The sequence below is a fragment of the Drosophila miranda genome, chromosome XR, assembly GCF_003369915.1.
Source record: "Drosophila miranda strain MSH22 chromosome XR, D.miranda_PacBio2.1, whole genome shotgun sequence".
NCBI lineage: Eukaryota > Metazoa > Arthropoda > Insecta > Diptera > Drosophilidae > Drosophila > Drosophila miranda.
Genome location: NC_046674.1, coordinates 27,886,359 through 27,893,506, shown reverse-complemented (window position 1 = coordinate 27,893,506; position 7,148 = coordinate 27,886,359). Strand labels below are relative to the sequence as shown.

The window sequence follows — 7,148 nt, the reverse complement described above, 5'->3', positions numbered from 1 at the left end:
ACAAAAAATAACAATGAATATGAAAAGTTACAAAAAACACACAAAAAAACAAAACACAATATTTTTACATTAATTATTTTTAAATTTACCTTTATTTTTAATCTTTATCTAAAATTAGTTTAGAGCTTTTTTTTTGCGTCGTCTACATTTTACATCTTACGTTAAGTTCATTTAATCGGATTGATTTGACGACACGGATCTATCTGCATTGTAAATTGTATCTACATTACAGAGCTAAAATATCTATAAATATTATAAATATAACAAAAAAAGAGTAAAATATTATTAAAAAAAACCCAAAAAAAAAACAAACAAAAAAATTTGTTACACCCTTGTTTTTATTATTTTCTTTTATTATCTGTAGTTCAGTGTTTCCGTATTTTCAGTAATTTATTTTTAGTTGTACCCGGTTTTTCGCTTTGGTTTGGCCCCGTCGGGTTTCAGTTGGTTTCGTTTCCTGAATTCCTCAAGTCCTATCCAAACTGATCCGTTCGTTTCCGAAACGCTTTCGATGTTCTACGATTAAATTGTCCACAAACACAGAACCCCCCTGAAAGCCCAAATGAATTAAATATGACCGATAAGATGAGAGTATATATATATACATATACATATATATATATTATATGGAGTAAACGTAAACTAAACTAAACATAAACTAAAGTAAATGAATAATGAATGAAAAAACTACCTCAGCTTTGAATATTTCTATAGAAATGTTATTAAATGTAATTGAGCAGGCATAAGGACTATATACAATACCCACACAGAAATTAAAAAATAAACAATGTCAGAGAATACAAAGTTTTAGAGCTGCATTTACTATATAGTAACGGAAACCTTAATGAAGTAACGTGGGGAAAAAAAAAGCAAAAAAAACCTAAAAATAAAATATATTAAGTGTACGTTTTGCATATTCCTATATACATAAATAGTTAAACAAACATAAAAAGCAAAATGGGTCAACTTGAATACTACTATAACAATAATTTTGCGTCCATTTTTTTTGTTTCCTATGAAAAAAGATAGAAATTCAAAGAAAAAAAACAAAACAAAAAGACATGAGCAAGAACGTCGGAGAGGTACTAGTATTTGTATGCCCAATCAGAATGCCATCAATATTGTTATGGATCTGGATGTACATTGTACAATAACAACACCGTGCCACATATACATATGTATACATATACATATATACATACATATAACACAGAGTGTGAAAAAACCCGGGTCGGTCGCGCGCCTCCGTTGCTCCTGTGTTTGCGCCGCGGTCCGTGTGTCTGCGGAGCCGCCGGGGGTGGAATAGGCCCTGGGCTGACGAGGTACCGTTCTGGCTATCAGGGCAGGTCGAGCTCCTCCTCGTTGTGCCCGCCTCCGATCCAGGCTGGCGGTTCTTTTCTTCCGCGTCGGCGGTAGCAGCCACTGAGTGAAGTGACTGGCTATAACTCAAAGAGAGAGTGATCAACGGTAAGCGAGCGTACATCCACCCATACTTACCCTATGGGCGCGATGCCTACTGAGCTTTACTCTGGACTCCTGGCCCGAGCAGACCGTGTCCAAACCCAAGAAGGTCGTCAATCAGGATTTTAAAGCAATCTGCCATGGCTAAATTAATTTGGGGTTTGTCACTCAAACTCCAACTCACTCATAACACTCACGAAGCTCCCGGGGTGAGTTTCTCTCCTCCTCTCACCGGCCCAAGATGGATGGCGACGGAGTTGCCATGTCAGGCAACTGAGTTGCCTGCACCGCGCGAGTATGCGTAGGTTGGCCGTTTTAAGGCCCGACATAATGCACCAGTTGCCTTAGCTTCTTTAGGATGAGCTCCACGTTTTTCTGTATGTCTATTTTCCTGATCAGAGCAACAGCTGCTGACCAGGGCTACAAGACGGCGATAGCCTACTCATCGCAGGCGTGTCCCACCGTCAGAGGGCGCTGCTACGTAGCACGTAGAGGAAGACGAGCACCGGCAGATAGCGCTGCATCATACATCCTAGAAGTATACCACGACTTTTCGGCCCCCTCACCATGGGTCTAAAGGATGTGGCATAGTGGAACTGATGGGGATATTTAGAGGCTCACACTGCACATCGGCGCTTTCTGAGGCCATCGGGTACACAACGGGTCCCGGAGCTGTCCTCCTGCCAACCCCAGCGCTACGGCGGCGTACCCTTTAACGGGGCGCTGGATACCGAGAAGGGGCGGTATAACCCCAGCGACTATCGTCTGGATGAAATTCCCGGCCATCGCGGGATGCCCAGGATAAGCCTTTATAGTGGACCCATCGGTGCCATAGGCGCCTTGGTAGGTACTATACCGCCCGTAACACCGAGACCAGTAAGGTGTTACGTACGACCCACTGGAACCCCCCTTACGTACATTAGACTGTGGGCTGACGGCGTCGGCATTCTATGACCTGAGTAGGCAGGCTGAACCCCTGTTGAAATGGCTCATAGGTTAATGTCTCCACCGCCCCCGTCTCGTTAAAACCTTGGCAGGCCTCGTTTAACGCTTCCTGGCCGTCCCACTATTGTGGTTGCGTAGGCTTGGTTGATTCATATCCCAACTAGCACCGATCTGGCTCTGAACCCTGGTGCTCATAAGGCCCAGGGTCAACCCTCGCATGGACCTCACTCCACGGAAAGACACCCATGGGATCACCACGGTGACTACGTACTGCGGCCAGGAATAACGAACTCGAGTGGAGATTCTTTTTACATGGACAACACCCCCCACACACCAAACACACAGATAGAGAAGATGACTGAGGACGCAGTCTTTGGTAGGCGCAACGCCCTTACCAGATCCCCACCACCGTCAGCACCTGCGAAAGCTCAGGGCTCGAGCATGTTCAAGCCCGGCCCGGATGGCAAAGAGAAGGAGCGACCGCACTCTGACCCATTAGAGATGCTAAAAAACCTGGGTACTCGGGCCAATGAGCTGGTCAAGAGGATGAACGACCAGCGGCATGTGGACAACGTGATGAAAGATTTAGCCCTGAGAGTGGTAACCCTTCAGGCCCTGGTGGTCAACAATTTCGAGAAGCTGCACACCAGGACAATTGAGACCGCCACTACTGGTACCCAAACAGCTGCGAAGGCGCCGCACACCGGCTCAAAGAGGCTGCGCGAGTCGCCTCAAATGGCTGCGGAGCCCACAAAGAGGCAGGGAGGCACAAAGCTTCAACAAGCGTCGACCCAGCTCAAACCGCCGGCGCAGTCCCAGGATGAACTAACCCCCTCGGGTACAGTGGACCATGGTGCCACCCCAGCCGCTAAGAAACAGCTCAAGTGGCAGCAGGTGGGCCCTAGGGTAAGGAAAAAAAGGGAGCCCCGTGAGCGCGAGCCAAGGCCAGACGCAATAATCATTCAACCCCAGGGCGAGCTTAGCTATAGCGACATCCTCCGTATGGTCACCAGGCGCCAGGATGGCAAGCTTCAGGAGGTAGGGGATAATGTTAACAGAATCCGGAGGACGGCAAAGGGCGAGCTGCTGCTCGAGCTCAACGGCGCGAGCAAAAGCAACACAGCTAAGCTCAAGGAGGATATCAGCGCGGCACTGGGACTGCAGACGGGCATCAGGGCGGTGTCAGAAGAACTCTGCGTGGAGGTCAGGGATCTCGACAGCCTGGTCGAGAAGGAGGACATCGCAGCAGCGATAGCTGCATCGATAGACGCCCCCAGCGTGGACACCAGCGCCATTAAAAGCCTGAGGCCATCGTTCGCTGGTACGCAACTGGCAGTTGTGTGCCTGCCGCCCGTGCAGGCAAGAGCCCTGCTCATGGTGGGGAAACTTAAAGTCGGATGGACAAGCGGTAGGATCCGGGAGCGGACAGCTCAACGACGATGCTACAGGTGTCTGGAGTTTGGGCATCTAGCAATCAGGTGCAAGAGCGCGGTGGATCGCACCGGATGCTGCCTCAGATGCGGCGTGAACGGGCACAAGGCGGCAACCTGTCAATGCGATCCGCGGTGTTTCATCTGCACCGCTAACAACAGCAATGAGACGAACCATTATGCGGCTAGCAGGAGATGTCCAGCAGCCAGGAGCATGCCCAGCTTGCCGGCCCAATAATGAAGGTTATGCAGCTTAACCTCAACCACTGCGCTGCGGCTCAAGACCTGCTGAGCCAATCCATAAGAGAATTGGCAATTGACCTCGCCATCCTCAGCGAGCCATATCAAACTAGGGAGTCCCCTGGGTTCATCTTGGATGCCACCAAAAAGGCCGCGATATGGCTATGCGGGGCCACGCCATTGCAGCTTTCCCTCTCAAGCGCTGCTGCTGGGTTTGTGCGCGCCAAGGTCGGAGGTGTGTGGATATACAGCGTCTACCTTGCCCCACGCCTGACGCTCTCCGAGTTCGCAGGTACTCTAGACAACCTAGCGGCTGATGCTAGAGGACGTCACCCAGTAGCCATTGGAGGGGACTTCAACGCGTGGGCTGAGGAGTGGGGAAGCGTGGCGACGAATGCGAGAGGTAGAGCTCTGCTGGAGATCATTGCGCCCCTGGACATCGCGCTCCTCAACGAGGGAAACCAGCATACCTTCTCCAGAGCAGGAACAGGATCGGTCATCGACCTTACATTTGTCAGCAGCTCACTTTTTAATTCATCGGGCTGGAGCATCAGTAACATCTACACAGGGAGCGACCACAGGGCAATTATATGGGACACAGGCCAACAGACGTCTAGCGTAGAGACAGCTGCGCCCAGATGGAGATGCTATCGCGCCGAAACGCTCAATACGGCCCTGTTCATGGAGCTTATGTCCAACCTCACGGCGAATGGAAATGCTGAATGCATGGCCAACCATGTCATGGAGCATCTGGAGGCAGCATGCACTGCCACCATGGCGCAGAGGAAGCACTACGGTCGCCACCACCAACCTGTGTTCTGGTGGAACGAGGACATTGCCGCGCTACGCCGGGAATGCAACCAAGCTCGACGACGCTACCAGCGTTCGCGCGGAAGCACTGCCTTTCCGCAATGGCAATCCACGTTTAGGGACTGCAGAAGGGCCCTCAAGGCGGCCATTAGGGATAGCAAGCGCCAGTGCTTTCTCAAGCTATGCGACTCTGCGGAGCAGGACCCATGGGGAAGGACGTACAAGTTGGTGACGAACAAACTTTGCGCCAAGAGGCAGGCACCCCCATCGGACCCCGACACGACAAGATCCATCGTGGAGGAACTCTTTCCGCACAGGGCTGACCACATCGGGGATGTCCGTTGCCTCACACTGCAACCGCACAGTCAGGCACACATCGAGGAGGTGTCACTCGAGGAAGTCGAACGTGCAGCCAGGAGCATCAGCCCGAACAAGGCTCCTGGGCCGGACTCTATCCCGAACAGAGCCCTCTTGCTCGCCCTCTCCACGCGTCCGGACATCTTTGCGAAGCTGCTAAATCAGTGCCTTCGGGAAGGAGTGTTCCCTGTGAGGTGGAAAATACAGAAGCTAGTGCTTATTCCCAAGACAGGCAAGCCGCCGGGGACAGCGTCGTCGTATAGGCCTATCTGCCTGATCGACACCGCGGGCAAACTGCTTGAGAAGGTGGTCTGCGCGCGACTGGAACGCTCCATCGCGGAGGCTGGCGAGCTCTCACCGCACCAATACGGCTTTCGCAAGGCCCGATCCACGATAGACGCCGTTCGTAAGGTGGTGGACATTGCCTCCGGTGCAATTGCCGGCACTCGGTGGAAAGGCGGCGGGAAAGAGTACTGCCTAGTAGTCACCCTAGACATTAAGAACGCGTTCAACACGGCGAGGTGGAGCTGCATCCTAAGGGCGCTGGAGAGTTTCGACACACCCAGGTACCTGCAGCGGATGGTACAAAGCTACTTTGAGAGAAGGCTGCTTTTGTACGACACGCAGGCTGGCACGGAGGAATACGAGGTATCGGCAGGCGTCCCGCAGGGTTCAGTGCTTGGCCCCACTCTGTGGAACGCAATGTATGACGGCATCTTGCGACTCAGCCTCCCCCACGGAGTACACATGGTGGGTTTTGCAGACGATGTGGCTGTCCTAGTGGTGGCAAAAGACCTGTCCGTCGTGGAAACGACCTGCAACCAAACGATAGCGCGCATTCAACAGTGGCTGGACCTGGTCGGGCTCGAACTCGCACCCCACAAAACAGAGGCAGTGCTGGTATCCAGCCGGAAGAAAGTCGAGACGGCCAACATCTCAGTGGCAGGTACCCTGGTTTCGTCTAAGCGCGCTATCAAAAACCTTGGTGTCCTGGTGGACACACGTCTCTGCTTTCGGGAGCACTTGGCCTACATGGGCACGAAGGCGGCGACCACCAACGGTGCGCTCTCGAGGCTAATGCTGAACACCCGAGGACCAACGCAATGTCGGCGACAACTGCTAACGAGTGTCACGAGATCGGTGATGCTATATGCGGCGCCAATCTGGGCAAAGGCCCTTCGAACAGCGAGCTACGCACGGGGTCTGGCAGCCACGCACCGCCTCTCTTCGATTCGGATCACCAGTGCCTTCCGAACGGTCTCGGACGAGGCAGCACACGTGATCGCGGGCATAGCACCCCTGGAATTCCTGGCGGATGAACGGTCCACATACTACCAGGAAACACATGGCAGAGGAATGGACGCGGCGGCGAAAAGGCAGGTACGCATGGCGTGCAAACAGGAGAGAGAGGGGCGTTGGACCCACCAGCTTATCCCGTCCATCGACGCGTGGGTAAGCAGGAAGCACGGGCAGGTCAACTTTTACCTGACTCAGCTCCTCAGTGGTTACGGCTGCTTCCGAAGCTACCTTCATCGCTTCGGGCACGCGGACTCCGCAGAATGCTCTTGGTGCGGGCACTACGTGGAGGAGGATGCCGAGCATGCGATATTTTCGTGTGGCAGGTTCGCAGCGCAGCGCCAGCGGCTAGAAGAAGCGCTGGGTGGAGCCGTAGTCAAGCAGAGCTTGGTGCCGTGCATGCTCCTGTCCCCGGAAAACTGGGAGGCGACGAGCTGCTTCGCGGCGACCATTATGAGGGAACTGCGCGCTGTTGAGCACCAGACAAGAGTCCAGTTAGTCTAAACGAAGCCTGCACATGTGTGAAGCATTGCTTCACGGCCGTACCACACATGTTGGGCTTGCATAGTCTAACCTTTAATATAGTTTGCTTTAAGTATAAAATAAGTT

The 7,148-nt window shown here is 52.3% G+C and overlaps 1 long non-coding RNA gene across 5 annotated transcripts; it reads right to left on the bottom strand.

Annotated features, from left to right (window-relative positions):
* Positions 1–641: 641 nt before the first annotated feature.
* LOC117186333 lies at positions 642–1,987 on the bottom strand. Of its 5 annotated transcripts, none has more exons than XR_004471440.1 (3): positions 1,646–1,905; positions 1,498–1,605; positions 642–1,439 (listed from the first exon to the last, which is right to left on the bottom strand). It is a non-coding gene; the product is annotated as an uncharacterized LOC117186333 (long non-coding RNA). The 5 variants fall into 5 exon arrangements; XR_004471441.1 differs by having other exon boundaries at positions 1,659–1,903; XR_004471439.1 differs by having other exon boundaries at positions 1,498–1,596; positions 1,646–1,896.
* Positions 1,988–7,148: the final 5,161 nt, after the last annotated feature.